Source organism: Patagioenas fasciata, chromosome 3, assembly GCF_037038585.1.
Source record: "Patagioenas fasciata isolate bPatFas1 chromosome 3, bPatFas1.hap1, whole genome shotgun sequence".
NCBI classification, from domain to species: domain Eukaryota; kingdom Metazoa; phylum Chordata; class Aves; order Columbiformes; family Columbidae; genus Patagioenas; species Patagioenas fasciata.
Window position 1 is genome coordinate 75,915,594 of NC_092522.1, and position 22,246 is coordinate 75,937,839.

The 22,246-nt window shown below is 38.0% G+C and overlaps 1 long non-coding RNA gene across 5 annotated transcripts; it reads left to right on the top strand.

Moving 5' to 3' along the window:
* Positions 1-13,651: 13,651 nt before the first annotated feature.
* LOC139827598 (uncharacterized) lies at positions 13,652-21,080 on the top strand. 5 transcript variants are annotated; one of them, XR_011738416.1, is made up of 5 exons: positions 13,652-14,041; positions 15,211-15,362; positions 16,196-16,406; positions 16,897-17,003; positions 18,505-21,080. It is a non-coding gene; the product is annotated as an uncharacterized lncRNA (long non-coding RNA). The 5 variants fall into 5 exon arrangements; XR_011738417.1 differs by having other exon boundaries at positions 16,347-16,406; XR_011738414.1 differs by having other exon boundaries at positions 15,211-16,406.
* The last annotated feature ends 1,166 nt before the right edge of the window (positions 21,081-22,246 follow it).

Genomic DNA, 22,246 nt, shown 5'->3' on the forward strand with positions numbered 1-22,246 from the left:
AATATAAACACTATTATGTAAATGTAATAAAAGCACTGAATACTAGAAATAACGAAAATACCTGAGGGCATTTTTTATCATTATTGTTCTGTTCAGTTATGTTGAATTATTGTTCTGTTTTTACTCTAGCGGTTAAATAAATGTTACACTTCTTAAGGTTATTTCTATTAAAATGTAAAATTGGTAGTGGAACTAGACCCTGCTGGTGGAGTTATATCTGCAGTGAAAGCACATGTTTCTGCTTCTCCAACTGCAGCACATCACGGCATGATGCTTCTTGGCACACACTCTCACAGTCCGTAAGACCACACTCAGGTGGTGCCTTCAGGACATTCCCACAGCCCAGTCCCTCTCTGTCTTCTTGGTTGGCTTTTACACTATTTCACAGACAGTTGAACATACATAAAAGTACTTGCAGCAAAAGATCTGCTCTCATGTTGCCTTTCATTTGGGCAGTGGTCCATTCCTGCTTCTTAGGGAATGCGTGTGGGATTTTTAGCCATCTTTTTCCTCAAAGGAATTTCAATAGGTTCTCACATTTACTCCTAAAAAGAATGACAGGCTTACCCACTGTTGTCAACATATTTTATATCAAAACACAACAGTATTAAATTTTCTTTTTTAAAGGTCTGATCTAACAATTCTTAGACAGAGGAGTAACTCTTCCAAAATATTAGTCTGACTCATAACATTCTGCCCGCATAAACCCCCTTCTAGTTTCATTTGGCTTAATGGCATTTTTCACTTCCTGTCCTAAACTATCAGATAGTGTTTCTGTGAACTGTAAACAGTGGTAAGTTTTCTACCTAAGAAACTTCTGCGTGACGTGTAAAGGCAGTTTAAGCAGAGCATGCTGGAAGTCTTTGCAGTGTCAGAGACTGATCTACCCATCGGTAGATTCCCGGCAAGGGGAGGGGTCAAGTTAAATTCAAAATCCTGCAAGGCCTTTTTTACAGGAAATACTAAAATCGGGTTATGACCCATCACAGAAAGATGGTCATTCTGATTAAGAAGTATATTTCTCTGTTATTTCTACAATATAGTCAAGGCAGGCATTTCACTCTCTTCCAGATTTGATTGCAGCAACTCTTTCTCTCTCTTTGTACTTTGTTGCCTGGAGAGTGCTCCTTTCCCCAGACCACTGTCACAGGCCACTAATCTGTGACAAAGCGCAGTCTCAGCCTCCCACAATGCTGAAAAAGGGAAAGTCACAAAAGACCCCTTTTTTCTTTTTTTTTGTTTTGGGTTTTGCCTTTTTCCTCACCCAGGCTGCAACAGGAACTGCGCACAGCATGGTGATAGCTTGCAGCAGATGAGAGAGGGAGACATGTCAGAGGCGGGAGCCAGCCGCAAAGCCCCAGAGTATCTCATGTCAGAGATGATGTTTCTGTCTCTGCCTTTGCCATTTCTGTCCCAGTAACCTTTGCCTTCATTGCTGTCAGTTCTCCCTCTACCTGCTTTGCAGCACTTACTCTCTGAAAAATGCTGAGCATTTTGATTTCTTCCTTCACACTTATGAGATTGATCCTTTCACCATTCAGTCATGTAAGCAAGGCTCAAGAATCCAACTATTTGGGAACAATTTATTCAAATAGAAGTAGCATTTTTGTTCTGGTTTTAGAAATATATAAATAAATTGAAATTATGTTTGCAGGAGTAATTATCTGAATATTACAGAATTTTATGCAGTTATTTTCAGTGGACTGACAGTTCAAAGTTTGCTGATGCCGCCAGGGCGTAAAGCTAGACACAGTTAATTCATTACTACTAATCACATAACCTGAACTTCACAGGACACTGTGACAAAGCAGAAAACCCATCTGAGAATTCGAGTCTGGGATTATAGCTCACGCTCACCTTCAGCTTTTTCAGGCGGTATTGCTTAGTGATTGATGGTTCCACTTGGCATACTTTGATTACTTAATGTTTATCTGTTGATACAGAATTTTGCTGCAGTGAAGACACGATCTAGACCAAGTCAGGGCTATGACAGACCCCAAGAGTCAGAGGCTTCCAAGCATCCTCATCTCCTTTCTTTTTTCCTATGATATACCCACTAAGGTTCCTCACTGTCAGGGACATGGGACTGATAAGTTAAGATTGAATCCAACTGTAAATGAAAATGCCTCGAAGTTTAGGTACCTCTATAGAATTTTGTTCTGCAAGTTGATTTGCTGCCCTTATTGAGAACCGCCTCTCTCCCAGGGTGCCCAATCAATGATACCTGTCTTCTCTTTGCATCCTATCAGGGTGTCCTGTTGAGTTTTGCTGTGGAGCTTTATCTGGCAGACATTCACAGAAACTATCTTCTAAAACCACAGAGGTGATGATAAGCTTCAAATGATGTTTGCACATTTGTCCTCCTTTTCTTAATAGAGTAATATCATGGTTAGAGCTCCCAAAAAGGAGATGGGAAATCAAGGTAAACTTCCTTCTCTTTTTGATGGGGCAGAGTGGTAGTGGTATAAATTCAAATAACATAGGATACCTTCTTCAGTTGGCTACTACTGTTTACCTCTGCCTTCCATAGTCTTAATGAGATTTCTTGACTAGGAGATCTCAGTGCATATGAAAGGCCCAGTGCTGAAGATATCCAAGCTGACATCAATTTCCTGTGTAAGCATTTCCTTGTAATCAGAAAGATAAAGATGCTTTATTGCTTCACACAAGGAAGGGAAACAGTCTGTTTCCCTCCTGAAGGCAGAATGGGAGGGAGACTAATTTTATTCCAACTGATCTATTTGGTTGGGGAAAACTGGAATCTTGAGGTCTATTCCTCACATCAAGGACCTTCTCCAATTTCTGTTTCATTAAAACATCAAGAACAGCTAGACAGACATAGAGTATATCTAAATTAATTTGTCTTTTGAATCAAGGTTTGATTTTAATTTTACTAATCTGATTATTGCCAATATAATGTCCTTATCAGGCAACAGCATTTTAAACTCTAAATGAGATATCTAGCTATATCATCCATGTTTTGGAATGTAGATTATGCTTAGGAGCCTTGAATGTGATTGTCTAGTTGTACTTTGTATGCATTTACTTCTGTGCTACATCTATGTACAGGAAAAGATAATCATTGATGCACTTATAATCTTAGCCTAAGCAAAGTAGTATGTTTTTTGGTTACATTCTGTTATTATTTAGTCTCACATGGGGGAGAATGCAACTCACTAAGCTTTTTTTCTTTTTTTTCTTTATAGTTTTACATGGTTATATGAAGTCAGTCTTGGAGTAACTCCATTAAATCTAATGAAATTCACTTCAGCATTGGTTTGGCCCAGTGCATTTCTATTTTTAAGTGACAGATTTTCCATAAGAAGCATAGTCTTTTACTTTGCATGTGGTTAATTTCCCAAGAGTGGCAACAATCATTTCTGAGGCTCACCATCCTTGAAAGTATCTTTGTGGGTCATGCTGGGAATGAAAAATATTATGTATAGATAGAATCAAAGACACTGCCATAAAGATATAGTTTAAAAAGTCTGCATTCTTGTGGTATTAAAAGGAATTAATCTGAGGAAAATGGCAGAAATCATTCCTCTGAGAGGAGCAACACTAAGCAAATGTATGCATGTTAAAATGTCTAAATGTTTTACTGTTGTCTATAATTGAATTAGGTTCCAAGTGAATGAAAGGAAAATAAGACTGTTTGAAAAGAACAATCAATCAACAGTATTAGTCAATGGGAGATTAAAGAGGGGATGTGACAAATTGTTGAACCTGTGACTTTCCTTTACCTGAAAATAAGGAGACACTGGTCATGTTCAAGCAAAGCTATCAAAGAAATTTTCTTCAGAATAACATCCAGGGCATTTCACATTCATAAATCATAGCATCATAAAATGTCTCATATTGGAAGGAACCTATAAGGATCATCAAGTCAAACTCCATGCTCCTCACGGGACTATTTAAATTTGAACCATGTGACCAAGAGTGTCATCCAGACAGTCCCTGAATTCTGACAGGCTTGGTGCCATGACCACTTCCCTGGGGCACCTGTCCCAGTGCCCCAGCACCTTGATGTATGCCCTGAATGCAAAGATGAACAAATACATCTTTGACAGGGAATTATCATAGTTACTTGTGAGGGGAGTGACCAAATCAATAGTTTATGAAAAAGACATGAGTAGCCTCACTTCACACTGATTCTTTATGTGGTTTTCTTACCATACCAGAAAATTCTGTGCTGAAATCGTCACATACAATGACATTCTTAATGACTAGATTCAATTAAGAATTAAAATGCTATAGTGAGTGCTTCTATTTACTGAATGAGCCATGAATTACACTTTGGTTCTCAACACACTTTCAAATCAAGGAAATAAGGCCAGAGCAGTAAAGCTTCTGTCTCTGCTATTGAACTATTACAATGCAGGCCCTAGAATTTAGATACTGTCATAAACTCATCTTGAAATTAACCTTCTCCTGTGGTAGCATTGTTCCACTTTGTACAATCCTTCAAAATTCATGCAAATAGTAGCATACTTAATTATAATAACTCTCTAGTGCAATGGCTAGTGTATTTCCTGGAGAAATGCAAGACCCGAATTTCTGTCCTTGGTCCAAAATGTGCTTATTGAAAACAAAAAATCAACAGAAGATATAAGAGCAAAATATTCTACAGCCTACTTTCCTTAGAAGAGAAGTTAATTAATAAAAACCAGATGTAATAACTATCTTCTACAGTGTTTTTCTGAGAAGCATTTTTTTTCTTCTGAAATGCAGTGCATTAGCTCAGGTGAAAAACCTGAATAAAATATTTCTTACAGAATAAAAGATTTCTTTTTGTTTGTCTGGATTCTTTCCAAACTGCATTATTTTCCAATTTAATTTTCCCAAGATCAATGAATTTAAAATCTGTTCTTCACAAGTTCCCATTCCAGACAAAATCATTCAGTCACAGAATAATTTAGGTCATAAGTGATCTCTGTGGGCCATCTAGACTAATTTCTCACTTGAAACAGGACTAACTTCAAAGTCATATCAGGGTGCTGGGGCCTTACATCAGGACCTTATCTAGTCAAGTTTTTAAAATCTCCAGGAAGATAAATTTCTTTTAATTGCTCTTAGAATAGACTATTAGCTCCTGATTTCTTTATTTAAATATTTTGGGCTGATATGTGATAAAAAGCTGCAGTGATAAGATAGTTTGGCTTAGATGCTAGCCATAAAGGACAATTTTATCTTGAAAAGGACGTGGTCTCTATACAATGAACGAACAAGACGTGCCCCCTGCTTAGTGTTTCAGGACAACAACCTACACTAGCTGCTCTGGGCTTCCTCTGAGGAGGTTCCCTCTGTGAAACTAAAGAACTGTCCTGGGTCTGGGTTATCCCTCGATATTCCATATTCACAGACTGTTCTTCAACACAAGCTTGCAGAAAATTTCCTGTTTCATTATTTTGAGCTGTTTTGATTGTATTTATCCTTATATAGGAGTGCTTGTATGACTTCACCACATGGGCTCATTTTATGCTTACTATACAAATTAAGACTTGATTTGATTTCGAGCCAGGCAAGTCACCATTTATTTGTGCATCACCATATATTTGTGTGTGCTTCCAGAAATTACACTGTAATCAGTTCCACTATTTATTTTGAAAGTCATTGTTCATTGATTTTTTTGTGTCACCAATAAAAAAAGAAAAACAACAATAGCAGCAAAATTTTTATAAACTTCTGTGAACATTTACCAAGAGAATCAAGTAAGATGGTGGTTTGTCCCTGCCTCACAATCAGAGCTTTATTTTTCTGCTTGTTCTTGAACAGATTCAGATTTTGATCTCTGCTATTTCTGCAGAAAATCATGTGGACTCTGCGAGTCATTTGCTTTCTTTACAAGACATGATGCCCCACAGCCTGATGCCCTTGTGTTTTGACTGCCTCCACATTTACTGTGTTTGTTGTTGCTCTCTGTAGTTTATTTACCCTTGCATTCAATCTTTTTGACTTTGCATCCACTTTGTATCAGATATATCTCAGTCCTTCAGCTATTTGCAAGCACTTTGATTTCCAGTTCCACTTCATCAAAAATATTCACTCATTTTTTTTGGAGAGGTTAGGTCAGTTCCACGTAGTGATATTCCCTTTAACACTGCTGTTCCTGAAATAATTTTGTTTCTAATTAATCTCTTCATTAACCATTACATTCATGCTTCTTAGTTCAATTGGTTAGATTTGCAATGTAATGGTCAATAGCGTAAGCTGCATGTTTTTGCTTTTAAAGATGTGTCTTTCCTTTCTGATCTGCTATTTCTCATCTTTCCTGGTGCCACGTACCCTAGATGTGAAGTATTTCTTAAAATTCACTGTTCTGTTTTCTGGTCAAGGGAATATTTCTTCAATCTTCTTGCAGCTCCAGTTTTGAACAATTGGGTTGTATTCCACATGGTTTCTCCATTGACCCTTGAATCAGTCAAGAGACAGGAACTGCAGGAATAATTTTTCTAGAGATTCTTAGTTGGTGTCTGTCATCCTAACTCTGAGCTCTACCCTAAAGAGACTGAAACTTTCAACTCTGTTCTATGTTTGATTTCTCATAGATTTCATGTAAATTATTTTTAGGTTATATCACATACTATTTAAGTTCTCTGTCTTCCCATAATACTTTAATTTAAAATGTATTAATTTTATTCCTTCTTATTCCGCGCATGTGTCTTTTACTTTGTGTCCAGCTCTCAAGTCTAGTAGAATAATATACTTTTGTTAGTCTTAAATTATCTATAGCTTCATCTTTCTCAAATATGGCTCCATTTTGATGGTAGAGTAGACCTAACAGCCCTCTGTCAACAAAAAAAATATTTCTCTTTGCCTCTCTGAACTGTCTGTGCCAGCTCTGTTTCTTGCTTAAGTACTTAATGGATTCACATTATTAAAGAAGCTGAAAAATTATTCTTTTCCCAGGTTAGTTTTCTTTCACTTTAGTGATCTGACTTGTCTTGCTAAAGCGACAGACAAATACTGCATCCAGAGAAAAAGAAGAGGTAGGAAATGGAATACAATGGCAAATACAAGAGTGGTGGTGGGGACTTATTGGGACAGATCAAATGTGCTCATGGAATTGCAACTTTCATAGCTATTTAAGGCTAGGCACCCTACTTAGCAAAATGTAACAAGCTTTCCTGCTCTTTTCTGCGTGTTAATTTCTTACTCATAAAATTTATTATGTATTATTTAAGATGTCTTGATATTTATGGTCATAATGTGTTGATATCTACGATGACCTTTCATAGATCAAATTTCACTTAACTCTGTGCATTTGATTTTATACACATTGACTGAAATATATTTTTCTTAATACTTGCTAACACAGTGTTAACAAGCTTTCTTAAATCTACAGCAGATTATGAAAGAGCAGAGGCAGATCTCCTTTTCCTCCTGTGATTTAGTTTCTCAAGTCTTAGGGTTAGGTCATTCTTTCCTTTCCACAAACATTCAAGGGGAACATTAACAGCTCTTGATGTGTTGTTGTTCTTGTCCATTTTCACTATTTTCTGCCTAATTTTGTTACCTGAGTCTTCCACAGATAAATCCTGTCTCTGAACATCAACTGTACCTTTTTTTTTTTTTCATTTTAAATTTGTTATATTACTCCATAATTATAATCTAAAAAATGAAAGGCTTTGTTTTTATATTTTTGTGCTCTCAACCTGATACCTTTTTTCCCCAAGTTGTCTTTCAGAAACCCTTTTCAAGTATTAAACCCTATATCTCCTCCATTATGACATACAAATAGTTTATCTTTGTTTCAAAAGTCTTTTGGATTTTATTTTATTTTATTTTATTTTATTTTATTTTATTTTATTTTATTTTATTTTATTTTATTTTATTTTATTTTATTTTATTTATCATGTCCCTCAACAGAAGATGGACTGAAATTCTGAAACCAACTGGTCTTTTATGCACATTCAGTCTGGGTTGTTTTCCTACTATATTGATCATATCACATTCTGAGTGGTATTTACAGTCTCTTCATCAGCTCTCATTATCTCATCTCTGATAAATTCTTTCTGTAGCCTTCTCTGCAGTTTCAACACAATCTTTTAAAGTTTCAAGCTTGTTAATCTGCTATATCAGTCTTTATTTCGTCTGTCTTTGATATCCTATGTTATAAGTGACTCATGTCTCTTTTGTATGGTTCTTTCTTGTTTCTTATTTTCTCTCACTTTCTCATTAGTTCTTACGAAAGTGGCTAAAGTCACAGTTAGTTTTTGACAGTCAGATATTACTTCTGTTTCTTGAATCAATAAATATACAGGACTGATCATGGTACTTTCCTTTTTCAGTTACTTTGTTTAGCTTTTTCAGATCTCCAGTGAGTTTATTGACTCCAGCTTCTGATCAATAAAATGTGTTTCCAGGAAAATCTGGAAATGTCAGTCATCTCTACCTCTCTCCACCACGTTCCTCCCTCATAAAAGTCTCATAAAGACTTTTCCCCACTATTGTTCTCTTTAGACATTCAGTTTTCTTAGGCACCATGCAACATAACTATGATGAAAAGGGCTATTGCTAGGAGACAGTTCTGTGTTTCTTGGCCATGCTCACCTGACATGTGCCAGTAAGATTACCAAATCTCATATTCCCTCATCATATGACAGGAGTCAGTATCTGCTTGAAATAAATGGCTACTAGCTGAATGTGGCTCTTGGCAACATTTTACTTTGTAAGTGGAAAGCCATTCTTTTTTTTTTCTTTTGATATTCATTGTAGTAACATAGCAGATGAACTTTTTTTTCTTCTTTTGGCATTGACTGAAGTTTTATGGAAACCATTGCAATTTAGGATCAATTAATATCAACTTACAGCAAAGTGTTGACAATAACTTTCCAAAATTGTGAATTTGACATTTAGCAGCATCATTTAAGAGAGCAAGAGGAGCTTTCCAAACTACAGTTGAAAGTAAATTAACTGTGATATAAATGTTTATAACTTTAGTCACTTACTGAGTGACTAAGGAAGCTTTTGTTACAGCTGGAGACTTCCACATGGATGACATGAGATACTTCCTCCACAGTTACCTTGCCAGACATTATGTTTTGCCTCAAGTATTTCTATTTAAAATGCTCATTATTTTAGCTTGCACAGTTGGAACTAAAATTCTGTGTACCAGGGCCAGTGTGCTCAAGGGATTTCTCTTTTTATTTCAAATCCTCTAGCAACAGGCTACTGCTTTAGTTCATAGTCCACTGTGAAGGGGTTCTAAGTAAGAGGTTTGGAGAGACTGGAGATCATACTCAAATAGCAGGTATTTGTATCCATCAGTACTTGTGTTCATTTACTAAGTTACCATAAGAGCTGTCATATCCTTAATTTATACATCTACCCAATGGCTGAATCTTAACCATGTAGTTAGTTTTTTTTTATACACTCACAGAGAACCCTGTAGCCTGTTAGCTGAAGAATGTCTTTAAATGGTATTTGCCTGAGCTATGAAGAGCTCTAAAGTTCCTCCAAGTAGTTAGTTTTGTAGGGAAGGGATTTAATCCTTTCTGGATTTTCCTAACACATTCCAGGGAGAGAAGCATGCATCAGATGTTTGTCTTTCTACACCTCATCAGTATTTGAAGAGGTATGAGGCAACAATTACTCTGTTAAGGCATTCCCTGATGTCAGTAAACAAGAGTCCACAGTTACACTAAGGGATGGAGTGGGAAACTGCCAACACTCGTTTGACAAAATCCTCAAGGCTGTTGTTGAGGCAGAGGGTATTGTAGAGAGGAACAGTCATGAGCTTCAATCTGGAAAGTAGGTAATGTGTGTTTGCATCCTTCATAGATGGGCTAGTAATAAATAGTTAAATTAACCTCCTTGTTATTTCATTCTGAGGGAAAAAAAAAAAAAAAAGTGGAGGAATGCTATATTTACTAAATGACCAGGAGATGAACTCTACTTGCCTACTTTTATCACATTTAGGAAGACCATATATATGACATTGCTGTGATTATGATGGTCTTTAAACATGTAAGATGCGCCTTTTCACCAGCACATGAGCACCACTAAAATGCGATCAGTAGACACACTTACGCAAGTGCAACCTGTATTTTAAATATAGCCTGAATAAAAGCTTTGCACAGGTATTTATTTAACCAGCTAGACTCCTTCCTTCCTTCCTTCCTTCCTTCCTTCCTTCCTTCCTTCCTTCCTTCCTTCCTTCCTTCCTTCCTTCCTTCCTTCCTTCCTTCCTTCCTTCCCTCCCTCCCTCCCTCCCTCCCTCCCTCCCTCCCTGCCGCCCTCCCTCCCTGCCGCCCTCCTTCCTTTTCCTCTTTTTCTTCCTTTTCCTCCCTCTTTTCCCTCCTTCCTCTCTCATTTGAAAACATTTTCCAATAAGTAAAGTAAGAAGAAAATTAGCTAAGAAGAGAAATGTTTATCAGATAGTCTTTTCTGCAGCCCTCCTCCAGTCAACATCCACGCCACCCTGCTCAGAGAAGGGAGTGTGACAGAAGTGTGTTAGGTACTTCAGATCCTCCAATGTATGGCATAGTTAAGTAGCTCTTCTCTGTGAATTGCATGTTTGTCCAGGGGTAAGAAAATGACCCCTTATCGGGAACTCATGGCCCTTCAGCAGTGGAATGTGCAGACAGACTGCAACAGGAGATTTATCTGGGAGTGATACTTCTATTGAATATTTCTTTTCTGCCCGTAAAGCCGTTCCTCCCTCCCTGCACCCTGCCATCCCTCCACTCTGTACATGTCTGCATAGTTGTCTGAGTCTGTGATTTACTGCTTTTTTTTGGAAAAAGGAAGCCTAAAGCTCCTTGTAAGTATAAAAATATTTTCTGTCAGAGCTAGGAAATGAACTTTTTTTCCCCCAGCTTTTTGTTTGTTTGTTTGTTTTCCTCTCTTATATGTGTAGATTTTTGTAGACATGCTGCTATAGATAAAATGCCTTCAGAATATATCTGATCAAATCAAACGACAAATTCTATGGTGGGCTATGTAATTCTGGTATCAAATGAAAATCATGACCTTCTTGCTCCCTTTCCATCCAGGTAAGTTTCCAAGCCTGCCTGGTCTTCGTGCCTGTTGTTCTGTAGACTTGGCTGTTAAGGTATCAGTGGCATGAAAAGAATTTTATCAACACAATAGCAGCTCTGTATCTCTAGGGATATCTCTAAATAAGTCTGTTCTGGTGATCATTAGGCATAAACCCCATATGCAGAATGCTTCACCAATGATGAATTTGACTGTCCCATTTGAATGAAGTGCTATTTGTTTGCTTTACAGAGACAATGCCAAATAGACAGATATTTCCATCACTTGGCTATATCAGATGGGTTATTGAGACTGATCAGGCATCACTGAATAATCAAGAAGAACAATGCTAAAGGATTTAAGACAAATTGCTGTGGAAAACAGAGATGTACTATATGTGATAGGTGGAATAAGTCAAGGCCTTTTTCAATGTATATGATCTCTACTATGACTAAGAGAAGTTGTGAGGACCTATTAAGAGAGAAAGCCATTCTTGAACCTGTCCTGACGTTTTTTTCTCTTTCACTTTTACTTTCTGCTACTTTCCTCTTGAAGGAGTATGTTGCATTGCTTGTGTATGATGTACATGTCTACCTCCAGCATTTGAAAGCTATGTGTGCTGCTTTTCAACAGAATGAATGCATGGTTGCCCAGTGTGTATGAATAATGCTAACAGTTCTGTATGAAGAAATGAGAGATTTTACTTTGGTTACAAACTGACATTTGAAATATGGCCCTTACATGCCTCATCTTGTTTTTTCAGACATCTGTAAAGGCATGCACACAAGCAGTGCTCATGGCATATTTAAGACCTCACAAACATGTATTATTTGTTAGTCTGTCCTGATTTGTTCTTGTGCCCATGTCCTTGCTGGTGTTTCTCATATGGGCAGGTGAGACAGCTCACTCTGGTTACCAGGTTCTTGTCAGATGCAGTTCAAGGCATTGACCATCAGCTGTATAAGAAGCCTTCCCTTTGTCTGAGCACTGAAATGTTTTCTCCAATAAAAATAGGTATTGTTATTTTTTTTTTTTTTTTTAGAAAAGCATAATTGATTTTAAGAGTTCATTGAATAAGCTCTAGTGCCTCATCTGTGTTTGGATGCTGATCTTGTCATGGATTACTTCTTGTCTAGTTTTTAAGTTATTCCTAACACATTTCTAATCTCAGCTGTCCATGTTAAAATGTGAGATTTGGAGGGCAGGAACTTCATTGTCATACTTGATTTATGTAGGGGGCACTGATTCTGAGACTCCGCGTTACTGTTGCCCCTTGTCTTTCCTCTGCCCTCATACCCACTGGGAACGGGCAAAAAATCTTGAAACAGTATGAGAGACGTGACAATGAAAAAAAAATTATATGGACCATTGTGTTTGGTCCAATGTATTTGTCTCAAGTGGAATGTCTAGTATCTTGTAGTTGTCAGAGGGAAAATTCACATCTGTCTAATACTGTCCCAAAACCACATCTGAAAGCTGAATATTTCATAATTTCATTAACATCTCTACCTGATGTTGCTATATGCTTATGCCAGATTTTTACACAAAACAGAAAAAAAAAGAGATATGACAGTGACATGTTTGGCATTTGGTGTGTCAGACCTCCTGTGTATATGGGATAAGAACTATCCAGCATCTGTGTCATGTGCCAGGAGGCTTCTAGGGAGCTTCAGAGCTCTAGATGCTTCTTGTGGGGTTGATTACTGCATGTACAGTAAGTCCGGTGTACTCTGGGAGCTCGAGGCTTACTCTTTATGCACTCAAGGCTGATATATCAGTGTGCAGAGGATGTATCCAGAATGTCTGTCGCATAGCCAGGAATCCCAGACAAATACAGCAAATTCTGCCTGGCAGAATTTTTAAACATAAGAAAGGAAAAGGCAGGAAAACCCAGTGACATAGTAGCCCTCATAGTCAAAACAGTTACCCACCTCATCATGTAGGAGTATACCTTCCTTATATTTCATATGAATCTCAGTTACGGGTCATTTTGCATCCCCTCTTGGGCGAGGACCATGTCTGTATGAGACTAAAGCCTGAGCCTGCATAATCTCTTGTAGTTTCACCAGCATCAGCAGGGGGTATGCTGGTTTACTTCTGCCTCTGGTTTAGCCCCATTCCCTGGCTTTTTATTAACTGATTGTTGCTCTTTTTTTAAAAAAAAAAAAAAAAAAAAACTGTCACAGAATAGTAAATGATAATAAAAGATTACTGCATGGATGGGTGTATCAGCATATGTTTGTGGGGGGATGTGAGAGACTGAACTGTGGGACGACCTCCCTGACATTCTCCAAAGCCTTTTTTTCTTTTCCCAGGCTTTTTGGGAGGGTGTTTGTCTGAGGGGGGAAATTCATTAGGTATGCTGGGGAAGAGATTTCTTATGTTTGCTTGCAGATCTGTATAGTTTTCATGGAGTGGGATGCATGGTTCCCATAAATATGTGATAATGACCATTTGGAGTGTGAGTGTTAATTTGTGTAATGGGTTCCGAAAATATGAGCCATGTGCCTGCCGAGTATGTTTTATTTTAAAATCAATGTGCATACATAATACACACACAGACACATGCTGCCTGACTATGCATCCATAATTAAAAATCTAAAATTATAATTTGTTTTTGAAGGAGACAAAGCAACAGCTTCCCCAGTACACTCATAGCCGTTGAGCAGGAGCCCAGCCGTCAGGATGGTTTTGTGAGCCTTGCCGGAGATCACAGTCCCACACGGACAGCTGCAGCTACAAAGCACCCCAGTGACCTAGATTCAGCTGTAGATTACTGTCTGCTTTGGCCTGTGCCTCCCATCGCTGCACCAGGAGTCTGATTTTGTTGCACAAGCTAACTTGCTTACTGCTCTGACCCATTTTACCATAGCAACCTGGTTTGCTGTACCAGAGGCTAGAAAAAGCACACAGGCGACTTTTTCAGGATTCCAAGATTAAGTTCACTCTCTGCTATTTTTTTTCCTTCCCCCCTGCCCCCCCTGAATGTGCTTAGCAGACATGACAAAGAAGAACTGACACTTTCCAACAACACTGGAAGCCAGGAAAAGATTTAGGCAAGGTATTACTTGTTTACTTCTAATACATTGTTCATCCTGATTAATGTTTTTGACTTATTTTTCCCAGCAAAATGAGCCAGATGCTTCCCTTGCCTCAAATGTCTCATTCCTGATTTTCACTCATCCATCCGCACTCCCTTTCCCCAATATCCTGCCCATTTTACTTTCATAAATATATTTCATTATGTCCTATGTTTTTTATTTTCTTATAATACCTGAATAAGTGCAATCAGATGTTCAGAAATAAAACTGCTTTCACTATAGTATGTTAGCTCTTATCCATATATTTGTGTGTTTACATGGGTGTATATATTAGAAACAGGAGGAGGCAGTTTAGAGGGAGCTCTTCAGACAATCTAGTCTTTTGTAGACATGATTTTGACTAGCAAAAAAAGAAAAAGATAAGCCGAAATGTTATTGGTAATGGTCATGAGATTTCATGAAATCATATAGATGATTTTTCAAAACTATCTTTTTTTTTTTTTAAATGTTGCTGAGGAAACACTTCATGTTTGCTAAGTTTGGAGATGTGCATGTAGATGTAAGCATACACAAAAATACATAAAATCACAGGGAAGTCAAAGGAGATAAGTGTATGAAAGAAATTGGCTTTTGCCTCCAAGTTTCACAGATTTCTGAGGTGCTCTTAAAACACCTGATCATTTTTGCTAGTCAGTCAAAATAACTTTGCTCAGCACCACCCAAGTGCAGCCATGACTGTTTCTGCCTTTATGGGTCCTGGGAAAGGCACAGTCAGGCTTCCAGGCTGACAGGCATCATAGGTGTATTTAATTTTGTAAAACATTTTTGGAATCTGTTTTGCAACCCATACAGAGTCATAGATATTCACAAGTCATGACATTTTTGAGTTTGCTGGTGGCAGTGCTGCTCTGGGTGAGTGGTTTGGTTTAGGCTCGTTTCTGCTGTAGTTAGATAGCTCCTGGTTGTGTTGGTTCATTTATTTTTATCTTCTAGAAACTGGTAAGTGCTTTCATGTTTTGCTAATCAGCCTTGGTATTGTATAAGGCTCCAGTTCCATATCTTTTCCAGCTGGCTAGTAAAACAAGGTATGGAAGTGGTACTATGTAAGACTCTCAAAATATTACTGTAAGGGGCCAAAATGGTTTTGATGTAACTGAAAAAGTACATCTCTCAACATTCCACCCTTCAGAAGGACTGTCCTTATCTCCAGGAAAGTAGATGTTTGAGCTGTTTGGACTGAGTACCCTTTCAAGCACTCCAGTTCTCATACAAGGGGAAGGTTTCCTACACAACTGGTGGTCAATGCCTTGAACTGTGTCTGACAAGAAACTGGTAGCCAAGGTAAGCTGTCTGATCCCCCTGCGTGAGAAACACTGGCAAGGACATGGGCAGAAGAACAAATCAGCACAGACTAAGGAATAATGTGCATTTATGAGGTCTTAGATACGCATGAGCACTGCTTGTGTGCATGCTTCTACTCCACAGTGAATGGGAAGCTGTCCAGAAGTCCTGTGAAAGCAGCTTTCCTTGCCAACATGTTGCAAGGCAGTATCTGGGCTTACCTCAGCATAGCGTGTTGTCCCATATTCTCAGAATGGAACAGGAAGTTGGATCCTGTGTAAATGCATTTCCTAAGAGGTTTTAAACTGTAATTGCAAGTGGATCATACGGGAGCAAACCACTCCAGAGAGGTGAGAGAGGCAAAGATGAATGCACCAAGGTCTATTACATTCAGAAATTTGCAGGCTCCTTGTCAAAATGAAACATTTCTTTAAAAATCCCATCACTGTTGTCATTTAACCCTGTGAAAAGACCCAAGCACCTCAGATCTTACACTTTATTGACAACCTCTCCCCAAAGAAAATAAAAAAATATGTTGAAAAAAACCCATAGCAATTACTACTTATTCACCTCAGTGTCTGGGTATTTGCCATAATTTCCACTTATTTGGACTGCAAGTCATCTACCAGTCCTTATCCAGAGAATGTAGATCTGTCAGACAGATCTGACAGCCGCCAAGGCCAGCAGACCACTATTGGTAGGCAGCAGTCCCATACCTGGTACTGGCTCTACAACTTCCTCCTATACTGTGCCCTTTGCCAGACGTAACTGTGACTAGCCCTGTCAGGATAGCATGGTACTCAGCTTTGTAATTCTCTCTCTTCTCTTATTAGTGGAAAAAACTGTCCAGACTTAGCCTTAACGAAGTCAAACAAGTCAAATTGCAGCAAGGAGGGGTTCCACAAAAATGGAAAAGAGGCATCAAGTTGATAGTCATCACTATGTTCATGGTACTGTAATTCTAAGATTTCCTTTGTCCTCTAGGCTGACCTAACTTACATGGTGAACATGGAAGTCAACAAGAATGTAAATTAAAATGTTAAGGTATGAAAACCTTGAAGACAGAATTACCCTTCTCAAAGATTTTGGAAACCTAAAACCCCCTATGTTTATCCTGATGAATTCTATTTTCTAAAGATTGCACCCCAGTGTCATTTTCTGAAGGATTTAGGAAACTGTTATGTGTAAAGGGAGAGATACTCTCTCTCACGCTTCCATGGACTGCATGGGATTCATTAACCAGTCTTGTGGATGGACTGACCTTAGCGAATGGATCATTTCTTTATTGTTTCCTGGGGCTATAATGCTCTTAGTCATAGGGACTTCCATAGGCACTTAGTCATCGGTTGCTTCCAAAACGAAGAACTGTCATAGTTGTAGTTGGCCAAATGTGTGTTTTAAAGGAAGAAAGGGTATGCAGCCTAAATTGAATTTCAGCGGTCCTTGGCACTGAAGTCTTTGTGCAGGACCTTGAAAACCCTCTAAAAAGTAGGTCTTTACAGGCATAAATGTTGTCTTTTCTATCATTTCCCAGGTAACATGGTTCATGCTCTGGACAGCAACGTAACATACTCTTGGAGGTTATATTTGATCACTTCATTGGAAAGACTTCAGAGACTTAAAGTTACAGGTTGTGTACAGGTGAGTGTAGGAAATGTCTCTTATACATAATTCTCTCTTATCACTGACTAGAGAAATGTCCACCCAAAAAGCTATCAGACTTTGTGTCTGGGAATCCTGGGAATTATGGCAGAGAGGTCCTCTAAAGTTAAGGAATAGGAAACCGCTGCTGTGGGAAACTTAAGCTGATATCTGCTTCAGGGATACAGCAGAAATGTAACAAAATCACTAAAAATCAAAGACAACGCCCTTTTTTGACTTCCTCTGAAAAGTGAACTGAGCCTCTCCTGCTGAGTGTCTCTTGAGGGGATATATCATAAACTGCAGATGCTAATTTATGGATGCTAATTTTACTGTTCTCACACACCACAGTCAAATGGCTGCAATTTACATTCCCCAGTAGACATCACCTTTGCTCTGGAATGGTCTTTTAACTAAATCTCACTATTCTTACTCATCTTTCAAAGCCAGTGTGTTTAACTTACTATTTTGCATATTACCAAAGCACCTAGAGGCGCTGGGTGTGGTCAGCAACATACAAATTAAGTTTTTCATTTCTCTGTCTTATACCGGTAGAGGATAGGCAGTTATGTGGTTTTTTGTTGTTTGTTTGTTTTTTGTTTGTTTTTGTTTTTTTTCTAAACACATAGTTAGAGATAAATCAACATTATCTAGAAACAAAATAACAATGGTTTAGTTAATTAGAAAAATATAGAAAGCACTAAAAAGTTGTGGAAAGAGATGGAAACAAGTAAAGGAGAACATGACAAGCAGAAATAATAAAGCTGGCACAAGAGGACTTGAAAGAGAGAAGTGTGAGGAGATGGAAATACAGGTCTCAAGAGCTTGAGGAGGAAGATCCTCAGCTGGCAGAAGTGAAGCCAGAGTTGGAAAACACTGTTAGTGTCCAGTGCTTATGATGATGTGCAGCTGCTTCTGCTTTGGATTAATCTTTAATGTAGCTGCCGGCTCTGCCTAGGAATGTCTTCTGCCTCTGGGACTGTATGATGCACATCAGTTTTGGGAAGGGACAGAGGACTGGCAAGTCTTTATTTCCATCCCAAACTTTGCTGTCACACAGGATGAAGAGAAACATTTCTTGTTTGAGTAATAATTTAAAATAATTATTCTTATATTTCAGTTTACTAATTAAAGATTCCTTTTTTATTTTTACTCATGCCCACTGTCTCTAGCTGCATCTGAATCTGCTCACTTTTCCCACAAGTCTTTTCACAGCAGGTAGGACTGTAGTAAGGCACATTTAAAATCACATAGAAAGAATACTTTTCTTGGTTAATATTAATACTAATCCAGCATGAACTAAAAAAAAATAAAAACCAAGGTCATTTGCAAAGCCAATGAATTAACTGCTGACAATAAGAGCGGTTCTGGTTTTGCTAGAAGTCAGCAGTGCACATCTCCTTTGAGCAGGGTTGGGTCTCTGCACACACTCCAGCAATGTTCGGATTAAATTTCAGTAACACATTCCTGTTTTAAAGTCTTTCTATTCTTCATTAATAAGTGCAACAACAGCAAGGGTACCTTGCCTGATGCAACACATCAAATAAGAGAAGGATGAACTGGGCTTCCTAAAGGCAAGGACTGGGGATTCAGAAGGCAACTGAAGTGAAAATAAGAATGGAAGGACCAAACCAGGTTTTGTGAAGAGGAACAAAAGAAAGTAAAGACTTTTCTCCTGGGGTCAAGGTGAAGTTGATGGAGAAAATGCAAATGAATTTAACAGCTCAAACATCTCTACTCCCTGATTAGCCTCTTGTGGGAAGTGTACTTTTCCAGATGCAACACTACTGAATGTACTACTAAATACTGAATATCTGTGAAAAATTAGACTTGACATCCTACTACAAAGAAGATTCCCATTTTTCCAGAGTTGCACCATATTATTCATACGGTTAGAAAGTACCCATATAATGGGCTTTATACTTTACCTTTTGTGTTACAGGAAAATATCTATGGTCAAATGAATGCTTCTGATTTAACAGAGGAAGGATATGATATTATTTAAAGCTTTTCAGAGCTTGTGATGTGACACTTGTATGTAAATTTTTATACAGAAACAGCAAATATTAGATGGTTGTCACCTTTAATAATTCTGTATGTGTAGCATGATCTGGTTAAATAAGACCAATATTGGAGGTATTAGACCCTTGTAAATCAGATGGGGCTGTGTTAGCTGAACAGTAAATAAAATTTCAGTTTGATAGTCATAGTTCTGTCCAGTGTTTTCTAGTAGCTCAAATATTTTCAGGAAAAGTAAAATTTTAAAATATGGCAGAAATACAAAAACATAGTCATGCAAATTGTTTTCATATGCCTCCAGTGAAAGACGCCAACATTTTCTAATAATATGACTTAACTACTACAGGCATTTTTAGCCATCAGACCATTTTTAGAGTTTATAAACTCAAACATATAAAATTATGGTGCTTGAAAGTACCTGAAGTTGTTCACTAATAAGTGGACATTCAGTTTTTTTAAAGGCTTATATCCACATTAACAAGTGTGCAGCTCTGTCATAATGGGGGCATAGAATGAACAGAAAGCTGAGCACTGGGTGTCTGTACCACACACTTTTTCAGAGGGGGTTACTTTAAATTAACTCTCATCTAGTCCTATGGATCAATTTTAATTATGATTTAGAAAGCAGGAGAGGAAAGATTTAAGAATATCTTTCATCCTAGCATCATCCAAAACCAAATCTAGTTCAGACGTTTTGAGACTGTTCTGTGATACGAACAAACCATTCATTGTAACTAAGGATGCACAAGGAAATTCCTTTAAAAATGTACTAACATGCTAACAGAGATGCATCCTGTTTTAATGAGCATCAGAAAATCTGTTCCATGTGACACAAAAGGCCAAGAAGTTCAGTTTTTGTCAATTATTCTTAAAGCTCAGGTAAGAAACTTCCATCCCACTGCAGACATAACAGAGCTGTCATGCATACAGAGCGAGGTCCAAATAATAGTATCGTTGGTTGCAGTTTGAAGAGAGCTAGGCATGCCTTCTAAAGGTGAAGAAGTGCCATGTTCTGAATATTCTGGTCTCATTTACACTGTTCTGGTATGTTCTTCATGGTAATTATTCTGAGGTTAGAGGTCTGGTCACTAGAGATGACTGCAGTTTAATGACGTTTGGTTGCCAGTGAGTCATCTTCTAAAATTCTTCATAGCATAAAAAGGAATATAAAAGGATATTTTTATTTTTTCCACTTCATATGAAAGAGAGCATAGAGTAATTTAAGTTTGAATGGATCTCAGAAGGCAATCTGGACTAGACCATGTTCAAAGCAGGGCTAACTTCAACTGTCTTCCATGAGAACTAACATGCGCAATCACAAGGCTTCCTCCAGTAGCTTAAGGAAGTCTTTTCCTTTTTCCTTGTCTAGATTGAGCAGTCTATAGCAGATGACCACCATTATGCCCACTTGTTATCCTTGCTTCTGATCCCAATTCATGTATCAGTGATACAGGGAATTGACAATTAACTAATTAACACTTAAAAAACTAACACTTGACACTCAAAGAACTAACCCTACCCCACATCACTAAAGACATTTAGAGAGCAGACCCTTTAACGCACATCACTATTGCCTATCCTTGCTTAACTCTGTGTAACTTATTGTACGAAAAACAGGACTTCACTGACGCCTTGCAAAAATAATAACCCTTGGGTGCATCCTTGGGTGAACTAGATTACAGAAACTTGGGCACAGGACAGGAGATTAAGCCAGTTTTAACCAACTCAGCAGTCTGAGACCTAACCAACTCATCACACTGGACCAAAGGTGACCGCGTACAGAGAAAGAGGACCCAGGTTCACGGTCACTGCACAGCTGCAACCAGGAGGAGTCGGAGGTGGAGACTCTGGAAATGGTCTCCCAGAACTCATTGTAATAAGAACTGCCTTCTCGAGGACAGGTTATGAATATGTATAGGCGTTCCTAAAGCTTTCATGAATATGTAACACTTTACCGCATTTAACCAAGTTCACAGCTACTGTAATTTTACACACGCATTAGGTGAAATGATATCCCGTGTGTCTGGCATCGTAAATAAATGCATACCTTCCTTATAACTTCAAGGGTTGTAAGGTCATTCCGCACCTCATCAGGGCCATACAAATCTTCTGCAACTGTGCAACTGCAAATGGAGAAAGACTCTCCCTCCTCTTGTTAGAAGCACAAGCTTCCAAAATTCTCTGTCATGAAGTCCCAAGTCTCCATCACCTCTAGCCTAGCTGTTCCTTCTTCTGTAAAATGCAGAATGTAGTTTATTGACATGACAAGGTTTCAGCAAAGAGCCTCTTGGTCTCCTGCTCATCTTCCCTTGTGCTGCATAGTCTAGTCATCTCCAATCTCAGATCTTTCACCAGGCAGCTCAGTGATTTGACCACAAAACACCTCTCATTGATGAGGTGACTATCTGTGGCAGTCTGTAAAAGCATCCTATTAAAAACCATGTGTCATTCAAACTAGTGATGCTGAAGGAAATTCAAGTTATAAACAAGTTTTTTTATTTAAGACTACTGTTGCCTTTCTGAGAGGCTCATTTTTTTGTGTGTTTTGTATTTTATACAAACCCTTGGACACTTCAAACTCAGATGTAGAAAATATTTCTGTTGATCTGAATGTGGATTTTAAAAATAAGAAAAAAGCCAAGTGCAGGAACTCTTACTAAGATAATCAGCTTTGATATAAAGTTTTGTCCTTTCAGATAATTTATCTGTGGTTCCTGGCTTTCACAGTGTCATTTTATGTTTCTTATGAAACATTTTGTCTCCAGCTGTTTACTACTGCAGGCACAGGCAATGCTAGTGAAGGTTGCAAAGAGGCTCTGACTTTGGGTGCTGGAGATACACACAGACCAAGATATTACTCTATTTTTCTGTCATGCTCAAAGACTAGCAAACAGGCAAGACACTGAAATTGTCAATGGTGGCGAAGAAAAAAATAATCAGAATCTACAAAATCCTCATGCGTACATAACTAGAATGTAACGTAATTTTCTTTCCCATTTTTATCCAGAAAATAAAGCTTATTTGTTTGTTGCTTATACCTGTGAAATTACCTGAAGTAGTGCAAAAACAATGTAATATATGCAGAAAACACAGCTGCACTAGAAGAAACAGAGATTTAATAAAGTTTAGGAAATAAGGTATTTTGGGTGCCTCTCTGAAGGTGATTACAAGGAGGTTAAATGCATATTGAATGTGACACATCTACATGTTATTAAATAGCTGTT